The following is a 13,592-nucleotide window of genomic DNA, read 5'->3' as shown; positions in this document are numbered from 1 at the left end:
GCTCTGGCAGAGAGTTTGGGTGCAGGCTCTGGGCTGGGACAGGGGGTTGGGGTGTGGCGGCGCTTACCGCGGGCGGCTCCCGAAAGTGACCTGCACATCCCTCTGGCAGCGGCTCCTAGGCAGGGGCAGGGAGCTCCACGCCCTGCCCCAGCCTGCAGGCACTGCCCCCACAGCTCCCATTGGCCACAGTTCCCAGCCAATGGGAGCTGTGGAGTTGGCACTCGGGGCAGGGGCAGTGCGCAGAGACCCCCAACCCTCCCAGGGGCCACAGAGACAGTGCCGTTGCCGGCCGCCTCCAGGTGCAGAGTGGAGCGAGGGCAGGCAGGAGCCTGCCTTAGCCCCGCTGTGCCGCCGGACAGTTAGCACCCAAAATCTCCCGGTTTGGCTGCAGTAGCCTCCGGGAGATAGGGCCTGATTCTGGGAGACTCCCGGGGAAACCGGGAGGGTTAGCTACCGTACCCACCACCCCCCTAGGCCACAGGGGAATCATCCTCCACTACTTTACAAGCAGATGTTCGCGACACCCATTCCCTCCAGAGCTCAATGAACTTTGGACTCATCCGGTGCACTAAGTGCCTCCATAAACACATGGGTGCAACCAAAACACTTGCAGGTGCACACTTTCAAAACAATCAGGCCACAGCGGATCTCGGTTCTCATTTTCGAAGGGAACCGGCACAACACCTTCAAAAGAAGAGCCTGGGAGCTTAAATTCGTAACTCCGCTAGATACTAAAAATCACGGACTGAATAGAGATACTGATTTATGGCTTATTACAAACAATCTAAAAGCCACTAACAGCCCTTCCCCACCAGCTGACTCAGGCTAAGGGGCTGTTGAATTGCAGTGTAGAGAAAGCCATTTGGGCTGGGGTTGCAGCCTGAGCTCCGGGACCCTCTCACCTCGCAGGGTCCTAGAGCCCAGATTCCTGCCCGAGCCTGAATGTCTACATCACAGTTAAACAGCCCCCCAGCCCAAGCCAGCTGGGTGACTAATTACGGTGTAGACATACCCTCGGAGTACATTTCCCAGCCCTGAAGGAGAGCTCTGTGTAAGTGTCTCTCTCACCACCAGAAGTTGGTCCAATAAAAGATTGCCTCACCCACCTGGTCTTTAACATCTGGGACAGTGGTGCCGGAATGGGAGGGTCAGGGGGCCATGGCCCTCCCCCTTTTTGAAAAGGGATGGGCCTGGCTCGTCCATGTTTCTCCATGGTGGACCCTGCTCCCTTCCCCACTTCTTCCCCCCCTGAGGTCCCACCCCCTCCTCGGCCAGGCCAGCAGCTGGTGGAGCCCGTGCAGTTGTGGGAGCCATGCGGACCCTCCACCTGCCCGTGGTGTGCCCCCCCCGAAAGCAGCTCCCAGCCCGTGTCCCCGCCACCCAGGGCAGATGGAAGGTCTGCGCCGCAGCTCCCCACAGCTGCTCGCATGGCTCTTACCATGCCCAGGCTGCAACTCTGAGGCCCTATCCTCAGGCCAGAGCCGGATCAGGGTAAGAACCATGTGGGCAGCTGTAGGGAGCCTGCATCCCTCCACCTGCCCTGGGCAGCGGGCCTGAGGGGGCAGAGAGACAGCGGGCTGCTCTCGCGCACACACACACACACACACACACACACACACAGCCTCCTAGGGCAGGGGGCGGAGCCTCTGAGGGAAGAGGAGGGGTGTCGGGGGATGAGGAGGGGGGCCCCTGGCCCCCCCACTTTTGGAAAGGCTCTGCCACCCCTGATCTAGGGCCAGCACTGCTACAAAACACTGCATCCAAAATGAATACTTCATTCTGATGTTCCAAATGGAAGACCAACAAAACTAATTTTCAGCAACATACAGATGTTCATCGTTCCTGACCAGCTCACGCAGGAAGTTGATGGCACAGCCAGAAATAGACCCCAGGCATTCTGATTTGACCTGGCCCTGTCCTTCAGCCATGAGACCGACCATCCATCCTGTATGACTGTCCACGGCAGACAGTCACCACCATGACACAACACGAATTCCTAGTACCCTCCCACGAGTTCTCAGAGGCGCCTTTACTCCCACTGTCCACCTCCCCTTCTTCCCCAGGCCTGGCTTCACTCCTCTGCCACTCACTCCCCACACACCACCATGCCACAGTTACACAAGCTTTGCACCCGCCCATCCTCCAATATCTTCAGCCATTCTTGGATTTGAAGACTCCGGGATGAAGGATTGAATAATGTACTCACTCCAGGTCTGTACTCTGGTATAGTGGATAAGGCCTCAGCCTGTGTCCTATCCCTGGTTCTGCCACTTGCCTGCTGTGTCACCTTACCAAAGTCCCTTAATCTCTCTGCCTCTGTTTCCCCTCCCACCTTTTCTAGCTAGATTTTCTTCAGTGTCTCCTGTTCTATGTACGTTCATTTTCTAGCACAACGGAGCCCTGCAATCTCAGTTGCAGTCTCTAGTCAGAATACAAGCAGCTACCAGCCTCCCCTCCTCGCCCAGCTGGATGGAAGTGCAGGAGAACAGGGAGATCCAACATCCATATTGAAAAGCCACCTAGTCCCGAATCCTTTTCTATCAAGGCCTTTGGGAGCAGCACATTTGCATGGAACATCCCCTGCCTATCAAAGGGCATCCTGGGGTACCCAGCCTTTAAGGCACCTCGCTGCACCTGCCTTAAGCGTGGGGAAGCGTTACCTGTACCTGCCAGGGCTCAGCTCCCTGGCTCTCCCAGCCTCCTGAAGCATAAGCACCCCACACTCAGCCTCGCAGGCTTTGCTGTCCCTCAGGAAGGCCAGACCCAGGGATTGGAGTGTGCCTGAGCCCTCCAAGCATCCCCCTGCGGTGTCCAGCCCCTTATCCACTGGACACAGAATTATCAGGCTTGTGGTTCCCCACGGAACAGGACGCCGCAGCCTACACCTTAGCACACAGCTCCACACGCAGCACTTAGAGCTGTTTATAGAGAAAACTTCCTCTTGCTTATTCAACAAAGAACAGAGTCATACGATCGCAAACAAATACTCAGAACAAAGGAAAGGTTTGTAAGAACAAAAATCACAACACGGGCTAGAGCCCAAACTCAGCTAACAAGACGCACGGTTGTCTAATAAGGCACTGCTTACCCCCAAGTCCTTCTTCACAGCCTCTTTCACCCAGAATGGCTAAGACCCTGCTTTCCTGAGGCCAAGCCCCCTGGCAGCTTGCTTCTCTCTGACAGATGTCCACTGCCCAGGTTTCTTTCTGCACCCTCAGAGGTATCAGCTGAGAGCTTTGGTCTCCTCCCTTCGGGCCCTCAGGCTGTTTATCTCTTGGTTAGTTTTCCTTCTGAAGTCCCCACAAGCTGTAAATTAGCATTTGACTTCCTATGCTAATAGACTTCTATTGTAGGACACACAATACACAACATTCCGCCAGGGAGATGAGGGTCTCCCACCTCTGGTCTGGAGAAGTCTGTCTCAAGTCATGGTACCTTGAACTACAAGGCCTTGAGCATATACATTTCCCACCCACATCTTAGGCATTCTCCCTCCACACATACATTTTGCAAAGATTATGCTGACCAGTGTGCTGAAAACCTACATGACACTTTGGTGAGCTACCCTCCACTCCCCCCCCCCCATTGGATCTCTGTAACCTGTATGCCCCCCACCAGTTGGCATCAAGGAGGTCCTTGGGTCACAAAGGCATTTACAGTTCTGACAGCAGGTAATGGAAAAATCTCATCCTACTGCCACATGTTCATGATTCTAGAAACCGACACCACAGACCAGACCCTCCCAGCGAACTAGCCTGGTTTGCATCCGCTCAGGATGTGTCCCCAAAGAGGGTTTTCGGTAATGACGGAGTTATTTTCCCCTCCACCCCCAGTTGGGGCTTTAAGGAAGTTGGTTTATAGCTCAAGTTCCTCTGTTCTGTGGGAGTGTAGAAACTCATTCTTCTCTGCCCTGGGGGAGGCGGGGAGGAAAGAGGTGTCAGGGCAGCTGATGACGTGCTGAGTCAGCACCAGAGGGAGTGGTTTGCAGACAATCCAAGGGCAGTGCCAGCTCATCTTACAGGAACTATTGGTTATTTAAGTTTTAGTTCGGGGTGATTTTTGGTGTCTAGGAATAACCTTACTTAAGACAATGCGTCACTGCTTCAGCTGAAGGCACCACTGAAGCCTGGAGCTGTACAGAGCCATCCCCAGCAGCTGACACTTGGGATTAATTCAGTGCATTCACAAAGCCTCAGGCCTGCTCAGGTCACAACAATTGAGAAGCCTTGCCTCTCCTCACTATAAGTAACATTTCATCATCCACCCTTCCTTCCAGAATGCTTCTGAAGAATGGGGGCTGTCCCCAGAGGATTTGGGGACGGGGGAGAAGAGATGTCATCCCCGTGTCAGATTATGATCCCTGCATGGTTAGTGTAATAACCCATGCCAAGAAGCTTATGCAAAGTATGGAAAAAACAATCCCAACTATACGTACAGAATGATGGGGTCTAAGTTAGCTGTTACCACTCAAGAAAGATCTTGGAGTCATTGTGGATAGTTCTCTGAAAATATCGGCTTAATGTGCAGCAGCAGTCAAAAAAGTAAACAATGTTAGGAACCATTAGGAAAGGGATAGATAATAAGACAGTAAATAATATATTGCCGCTATATAAATCCACGGGATGCCCACACCTTGAATGCGGTGTGCAGTTCTGGTCGTCCCCATCTCAAAAAACCATATTAGAATTGGAAAAGATGTAGAGAAGGGCCACAAAAATGATTGGGTTACAAAACAGCTTCCCTATGCAGAGAAACTAAAGAGACTGGGACTGTTCTGCTTGGAAGAGAAACGACTAAGGGGGGATATGATAGAGGTCTATAAAATCATGACTGGTGTGGAGAAAATATTAATTTACCCCTTCTCATAATACAAGGGCCAGGGATCACCGAATTAAATTAATAGGCAGCAGGTTTAAAACAAACATAAGGCAGTACTTCACACAATGCAGTGTCAACCTGTGGAACTCGTTGCCAGGGGATGTTGTGAAGGCCAAAAGTATAGTGGGTTCAAAAAACTAGATAAGTTCATGAAGGATAGATCCATGAATGGCTATTAGCTGGGATGGTCAGGGACGCAACCCCATACTCTGGGTGTTCCTAAGCCTCTGACTACAAGCCAGATGCTGGGACTGGATGACAGGGGATGGATCACTTGGTAATTGCCCTGTTCTGTTCATTCCCTCTGAAGCACCTTGTATCGGCTACTGTTGAAGACAGGATACTGGGCTAGATGGACCATTGGTCTGATCCAATCTGGCTATTCTTATGCTACTGCCTCCAAGCGAATGGAGCTTGCTTTTAGATCCAGGTGTCCCCGGTTCAGTTCCCACAGAGGACCTGTCAGGTGCATTGTTACATTAGCAGGGGGAAGGGATAGCTTAGTGGTTTGAGCATTGGCCTGCTAAACCCAGGGTTGTGACTTCAATCCTTGAGGGGGCCATTTGGGGATTGGTCCTGCTTTGAGCAGGGGGTTGGACTAGAGGACCTCCTGAGGTCCCTTCCAACCCTGATATTCTATGACTTCTATGACCACAGTTCAATAATGTTCTACTTAAGACGACAGGGATGAACTCATTCAAGGAAAACTAACCCACACCTTGGTCCAAATCTTTTTTCCAAATGAGCTACCTCCTAGCCTTGCTAAAATGTATCTCAGGAGGTTAGGCTAAGTCCCAGTGCTTCCCTGTGGTTTTAATCAGCCAATGCATTCTGGTTCATATCTCATTCGAAGCAGCCCCAGAACGATGTGGCTTTGAAGACAGCGGTTCTCAGGGGACTTGAGATCCCTAGCCAGACCTTCTCCTTCACAAATGGAATCAGATCTCAGAAATACGTGCAAAGGAACGGGGAATTATCGAAGCCCCTAAAGTTGTTTACTTGTATTCCTGTTTTATGCAAACCTCTCTGTCCAGCCCTTGACAAAGGAGGAGTAGTTCTTCCGCTCTACTCCACGCTGATTAGGCCTCAACTGGAGTACTGTGTTCAGTTCTGGGCGCCACATTTCAGAAAAGATGTGGACAAATTGGAGAAAGTCCAGAGAAGAGCAACAAAAATGATTAAAGGTCTAGAAACCATGACCTATGAGGGAAGGTTGAAAAAATTGAGTTTGTTTAGTCTGGAGAAGAGAAGAGTGAGAGGAGACATGATAACAGTTTTCAAGTACATAAAAAGTTGTTACAAGGAGGAGGGAGAAAAAATTGTTCTTCTTAACCTCTGAGGATAGGACAAGAAGCAATGGGCTTAAATTGCAGCAAGGGCATCTAATGTTGGACATTAGGAAAATCTTCCGAACTGTCAGGGTTGTTAAGCACTGGAATAAATTGCCTAGAGAGGTTGTAGAATCTCCATCTTTGGGGATTTTTAAGAGCAGGTTGGACAAACACCTGTCAAGGATGGTCTAGATAATACTTAGTCTCTCCTTGAGTGCAGTGGACTGGACTAAATGACTTCTCAAGGTCCCTTCCAGTTCTATAAAGGGATGTTCTGGGAATGTCCTAACACAACCTGAAGCCAAGCAAAGCTTAAGTGTGAACTGGTGATGAGCCAAGTATGCGGAAAAGCTCATAACATCAGTCAACTGGGGGATGTATTTGCACAAGTCAAGTCATGTTGACAGAATTTGATCCTAATGAGGCAGCAAAATTTGGTAGTTTTCATTGGGTTTAGAGGATTATTTTTAGTTCATTCAAATGAAGCCCTCATGAGATTTAGGGTGAGACAGGAGGACAGACTCCAGTGAACTGAAGCAGCAGAGTTTTGCAGGGCTGGAATTGCTACCTGGCAGAATATAATCCAGAGCACAGGTAGATCAAATCAACAACAGATCTATAGATCCCAAGGCCAGAAGGGACCATTGTGATCATCTAGTCTGACCTCCTGTAGAATGCCGGCCAGAGAACTTCCCCCAAACAGTTCCTAGAGCCCATCACTTAGAAAACCATCCAGTCTTGATTTAAAAATGGTCAGTGAGGGCGAATCTACCACAACCTTTGATAAATTGTTCCAATGGTTAATTACCCTCACTGTTAAAAGTTACACCTTATATCTAGTCTGAATTTGTCTAGCTTCAATTTCCAGCCACTGGATAGCGTTAAACCTTTCTCTGCTAGACGGAAGAGCTCATTATTAAAGAGTTGTTCCCCATGTAGATACTTCGACTAATCAAGTCACCCCTTAACCTCCTCTTTGTTAAACTAAGTAGCTTGAGCTCCTTGAGTCCATCACGATAAAGCAGGTTTTCTGATCCTTTAATCATTCTCATGGCTCGTCTCTGAACCTCTCAAGTTTAATCGACATTCTTCTTGAACAGTGGCCACTGGTACTAGACACAGGATTCCAGCAGCAGTTGCACCAGTGTCAAATACAGAGGTAAAATAACCTCTGTACACCCACTTGAGAGTCCCTTGTTTATGCATCCCAGGATCTTATTAGCCATTTTGGCTTCAGCATTGCAGTAGGAGTTCATGTTCAGCTGATTATCCACCACAACTCTTTCAGAGAGTCACGGCTACCCTGGACAGAGTCTCCCATCCTGTAAGTATGGCGTACACTCTTTGGGGTTTTTTTGCTTTTGTTTCTTTGAGAAGGAGGAGGGGCAGCTCCGGGCGCCGGGCAGCCAGGGGCGCCGGCGATGATGGGGCCGGTGCCCTGCTGGGGCTCGGGGGTCCCGGACGCTCCTCCATGCCGGGCCAAGGGGCAGTCCCTCCGGACGTGCCCCATCACCCGGTAGAGGTAGCACCAGGCCTCTCCCGTGGAATAATGCACCCGGTAGCAGGCCCATTATTTACCAGTTCCCCAATTTTTCGGTCATCTGCAAACTTTATCAGTGACTATTTTATGTTGCCTTCCAGGTCAGTGATAAAAATATTGACTAGCATACGGCCTAAAACCAGTCCCTGCAGGACCCCACTGGAAACATACCCGCTCAATGATAATTCCCCATTTACAATTATATTTTAAGACCTATCAGTTAGCCAACTGTTAATCCATTTATTGTGTCCATGTTAATTTTATATCTTCCTAGCGTTTTTTTTTTTTTTTTTTTTTTTAAATCAAAACGTCATGCAGTATCAAGTCAAGCACCTTACAGAAGCCTAAGTATATTACATCAACACTATTACCTTCAATCACCAGACTTATTTAAAAAAGATATATATCAAGTTAGTTTGATGGGGTCCATTTTCCATAAACCCACATTGATGGTCACTAATTATATTACCCTCCTCTAATTCTTCATTAATCGCGTCCTATATCAGCTGCTCCATTATCTTGCCTGGGATTGATGTCAGACTGACAGGTCTAGAATTACCCAGGTCACTCCAGAACTGCGCACAGAAGCAGCCATCTCAGCAGAGGTGAGAGTCTTAGGAGATTAGAGAGGGGCCATTTAAGGAGCTCACACGCACACATATACTGGTAGCATGGGAGAAAGCATGAAATACAATGGACTAGCTAACTAGTGGGCAGCAGAGGCAGAAGGGATGTGGGTCAGGACTCGCAGAAGGTCTTCATCTCCCCCCGGCACAAGTCAATGTTACATGCGTCTCCCTGCTTCTCTCCTACTGCTGGTTCCCATGCCTTTCATCAGGCAGAAATCAATAGGGCACTGACTTGTGCAGAAGGAGAGGATTAGTTCCTGGTATCTATTGTGAGGATGGGCTGGATGGACTAGTGGATAAAAGACTAGACCGGGGCTTAGGAGAGGTGTGGTCTGTTCCTGGCTTGGCCACTGTCTTCCTGTGTGACCTTGGCCACTGTGCCTCAGTTTCTCCTTCCACACACCCCACCCCCATCTGTAAAATGGGCATAGCACTTCTATCCTCACAGTTCCCTGGGAGGTAGGGACGGCATTAGTGACCGGGATGTGGTGAGTTTTTATGGTGTGATCATACAAGTACATAAAGAGGCAATGCAAGAGAAAAATTGTATTCTTTGACAAGATTATTATAAATTACTACGTTATTGCCCTCCGAGGATTTTGAAGGGCTTTTGGAACACGAGTGGATTTCACCTCCACACACCCAGGAAATCAGCAGTGTCCTCATTTTATAATTGGGCAAATAAAGGCAGAGAGATGACAGTTTCCTCCAGGCCGCAGCCTGGCTGACAGAACAGGTTCTATCCCAGACTCCGTGTCTTGCGCCTTATGCAGGATCCCTCCCACTCAGCACCACTCTCCCACACAGCTGTGAGGAGATGTTTGGCCACAGGAGTGACCCAACCCTTCTGAAAAAATGTAGCTCCCTCCTGGGACAATCCACTCTGTTTCCCAAAATATCACTTGAATAGCAGCCTAGCTAGATTTTGTCCTAAATCAGCGTCACGCTAGCCGAAATGGAGCGAGACGCATTCCTTACCAGGGTGCGGGTTATCAGCCTGACCACGCAGCTCCATGGAGTGGAGAGAGAAGTTGTTGACAGGGGGCTGCCTGTTTTGACTTTTCAGCTACTTTATTTACTAGCTTTAAAAAAAAAAAAAAAAAAAAAACCACCAAGAAGTCACGGTTTTATCCCAAGGTGCACTGCAAAACATTCCTTGTCAACATGGAAACCGCTGGCAGGCGGCCCGAGCTTGGCACAACTCCACATTAATGTTTAAACAAGTAACTTGACGCTCGAGTTGCTTTTAGGGAATTTAAAAGGAAAGCGTATCTACAGGACACAGAGTATTTGGGGTTTCTGTATAAATAGACCGGGAAGTGATTCTGCCCTGACACAGAGATGTTATCATACTTCTGTGGATAGTTAGAGAAGGAAACGGTCGCTGCGGTATATATAGCTTAGCAGGGTCATAATTTGACTAATGAAGACTAGCAATACCATGTACAATCTCTATACTGCTCCTCCAGTGGACACATTTCAGGTTGAATCCATCACTGGGGCACGCCCTGCCTTCATTTGCCAATACTCTTCCTCCTGCATGTTAATTTTGTAATTGCCATTTATTTCCGTCAGTCTAGATAGCATACTTTTCTGCCCCCGCCCCAGTGCCTGAGCTCCTCTGCCTTTATTCTCACAGCACCCATGAGAGAAAGCAATGCTATTATCCCCACTGCTCAGATGGGAAACTGAGGCACAAACAGGCTAAGTGACTTCCCCTAGGTCACACATTTAGCTAGGCTTGGCAAAAAAAAAAAAAAGTTTATTTCAATGAATATCAGTGTTTGGGGAAAAATGCTTAAAATAATCTATCAATTTAAAATTTCCAAGTTGGAGGATATTAGGAGTAGGGTCTACCACATTTGCAGCTGTGAACACAAGTAATGGACCATGACAGCTAGTCTTTTGTGTACGTTTACCCTATATGATGGTAAAAATACACAGCCTCTCTCAAACTCGGGGTCTTGACCCCAAAGGGGGTTGCAAGTCTATTGTGGGGGAGGGGTCACGGTATAGCCACCTTTACTTCTGCACTGCCTTCAGAGCTGGGTGGCAAGAGAGCTGTGGCTGCTGGCCGGGTGCCCAGCTCTGAAGGCAGCACCGCTGCCAGCAGCAGCGCAGAAATAAGGGAGGCCTGGAATATACCACTGTATGAACACAGCCGCAAAAATCTGCTTTTGATGCTCTGACCAACCCGCGAAAAATGTGTGATTTCGCGGAGATTTAAGTAGACCCCTAATGATGAGGGGGTCAGACAATAACTTATGACAGTAGATGCTGACATTCAAAGTTAAAGCTATGAACTCACAAGTCCTGCAATATTCCCCAAAGCTTCAGCTCCTGGAGTCAGGGGATCCCATAAGAATCAGCTCTCAGTGAAGCAAGGAGTTTCTAGCCCTCATGGCTGTACAGAAAAGCTTCAGAATCATGAACCCTTTAAAGACTTGGAAGTCAAAAGGCAAATAAAGAGAACTCAAACTTTTTTTTTTTAAATCTCATTTTGGGGGCCCTAGCTTGTTATTTTGGAATCCTTGGAAATGGCAATACTGCTTTTCAATGACCACAGCCAAAGGCAGCCCTTGGTAAACAAGCGTCCAAGTGCATTTGCTGCAAAGGTCTCAAGTTTGGGCCCTGAAAACTATACCAGTGTACTAATACCACAACTACAGCTGGGGTGGGTAAGATCTCGACTAGGGAGTATGCTCTCCAGGAAATTTGAAGATAGCTACCATTCATCAAGCTTTCCAGGAGTAGGCCGTCTCTTACAAAGTTTGTACAGCACCTAGCACACTCGATGTTGCTTGTCCAGAAGTATTTTTAGGAGTCCTGAGGACATGTTCTCTGGTGGCAGGGCTAATTTAACAGTACCCAGGGAAGCGATAACTCCCTGAGACCCCAGCAAGTCAACCTCACACTCCCTTCAGTTTGGAAATTGGGGGGGTTGCTGGAAAAAAATATGAACGGTGCTGAAAAGGGCAGCTCTTCCGTGCCATAAACAAGACACTAGTATGTGTCTATTGCATCCCGCCTGGGTGTAGCAAAACACGTGAAGTTTGATAAAGATACGGTAGGTCCATTTTATTGTTATTCTAATAGGGTTACCATCCGTCCGTATTTCCCCGGACATGTCCGGCTTTTGCGTCTCTAAATAGCCGTCCGGGAGGAATTGGTAACAAGGTTAAAATGTCCGGGGTTTTTTTCTCCCTCGCCTCCCTCCCTCCCTTCCATGCAGAGTGCGGCTGCTGATTGGGCGGCTGGGCCAACTGACCCACTCCCATTGGCCTCCAGCAGCCAGAGCCCTCCCCTGCTCCCCCCTCCCTCTGTCTGCAGCCCTGTGTAACACACAAACCGACCCACCGGGCAGAGTATTTTGCAAACACGTGGAGCCAGAATGGTAAGGGGAGGGGGGGCAGTCAGGGAGCGGGGGAGTGTTGGATGGGTCCCCGGCCTCCACCTGCCAGCCCCCCTCCTTGCGTCCCGTCCCCCCGTGGACCCCCCCCGCCTGCCTCTCCCTTGTCTGCTGCCCCCGGGTCCTAGTGTCCCCCATCTACTAATGGGAAGACAGGCTGCCCTTACCCTGCCCTTCCACCCTAGCCCTGAGCCTCTCCAACGCCCCAAACCCCTCAGCCCCAGCCCTCATTCCCCACACCCTAATCCTCTGCTCCATCCCTGAGCCCCCTCCTGCATCATGAACCCCTCATCCTCAGACCCACAGCCCTCACCCCTGCATCCTCTCCTATCCCCAAACCCCCTCCCCACACCCCCCTCCTACCCTCAAAGTCCCTCCCAAAGCCTGCACCTCCTCCCTTTGCACCGCCTCCCACCCCCAAACTCCATCCCAGAGCCTGCACCCCTCACCCCCTCTTGCACACCCACCCCCTGCCCCAGCCCGGAGCCCGCACCCAAACTCTATCCCAGAACCTGCACCCCTCCTGCACCCTAATCCCCAGCCCAGGACCTGCACCCCAGACCTCCTCCCCCCACCCAACCCCCCTGCCAGAGCCTTAGGCAGGTGTGTGGGGGGGGGGTGGGTTCTGGGCAACACCAAAATTTCTACAACCCTGCCACCCATGCGAGTGGATAAGGGTCGGGGCAGTCAGGGGACAAGAAGCAGGGGGGGTTAGGGTTCTGAGGGAGGCAGTCAGGGGGTGGGAAGTGGGAGGGAGTGGATGGGGGCGGGGCTCCCCCGTGTCCTCTTTTTTGATTGTGGAAATATGGTAACCCTATATTCTAACAGATCTGGAGTCTAGCGGAGACTTCTTTTTTTCCTTTTTAAAAGAGATAATTAGGACTAGTTTAGTTCTTCTTCTACCCCAGGGGTTCATAAACCCCATTTGGAATCTGGGGCAAATGGACGAGCCTAGGCCACTGCTAACAGATATCTGTTAGTCTTTAAGGTGCCACCAGACTCCTTGTTGTTTTTGTAGATACAGACTAACACGGCTACCCCCTGATAGTAGGCCACTGCTGCAGCTCCTGTATCATTTCCTGCCTCCTCACTGCCACCTCATGGCTTCTCTTGGTAAGGCAGGGAAATGGAGGAGGAGAGGATTTCCTACTATCACTATGTATATCCAGGGCACTGAATTGGCTGGCAGCATGGGAAGGGTCAGCATTTAGGCTTTAATGGGTGGTTTTCTCTAATGTTATACTTAGAGATTTCCCTCCTCCACTGCTCCCAGCTCCATAGGCTGATCACTAATGCGGACACAGGCAGACCAGCTTTGCCTAGATTGTTTGTAACTCACCATATATATATGGAAATATTTCCTTTTGTGCTTGATCTAGAATCAGGGACCTGCGTAAAGCAACTAAGCCGTGATACAAGTGGCTAGAACACTTGGTGAGAACAGCAGATTTGAGAACCTGCACCTTCCCCCCTGTTCTTTATTGCTGGGGAGGTGATCCCACATTGCTCCAAGAACAAGCATATGTCCTTGTCTGACTCCTGGCCACACATGACCGGATCCCCTCAGAAAAAAAGCGCTACAGAGGGCAGGATGTAGTTACTAGTACAAGCATTCAAAAATCGTCATAGGCCCCATAAAATCCTGAGCAACTTAAAAAAATAAAACAAGTTTGGGGACTTCATTTACTGTTTTTGAGTGGGGGGGGGGGGGGTGGGGGGGGGGGGGGGAAAGGTGGGGGCACAGTTTAAGCTTTTCCTCACAGCTCATGGGTTAGAAGCTTATTTGAAGGTGAAAGCCTAGATTG

The sequence above is a fragment of the Terrapene carolina genome, unplaced genomic scaffold (assembly GCF_002925995.2).
Source record: "Terrapene carolina triunguis isolate 2854851 unplaced genomic scaffold, T_m_triunguis-2.0 Scaffold111, whole genome shotgun sequence".
NCBI classification, from domain to species: domain Eukaryota; kingdom Metazoa; phylum Chordata; order Testudines; family Emydidae; genus Terrapene; species Terrapene triunguis.
This window is presented reverse-complemented; position numbering follows the sequence as displayed.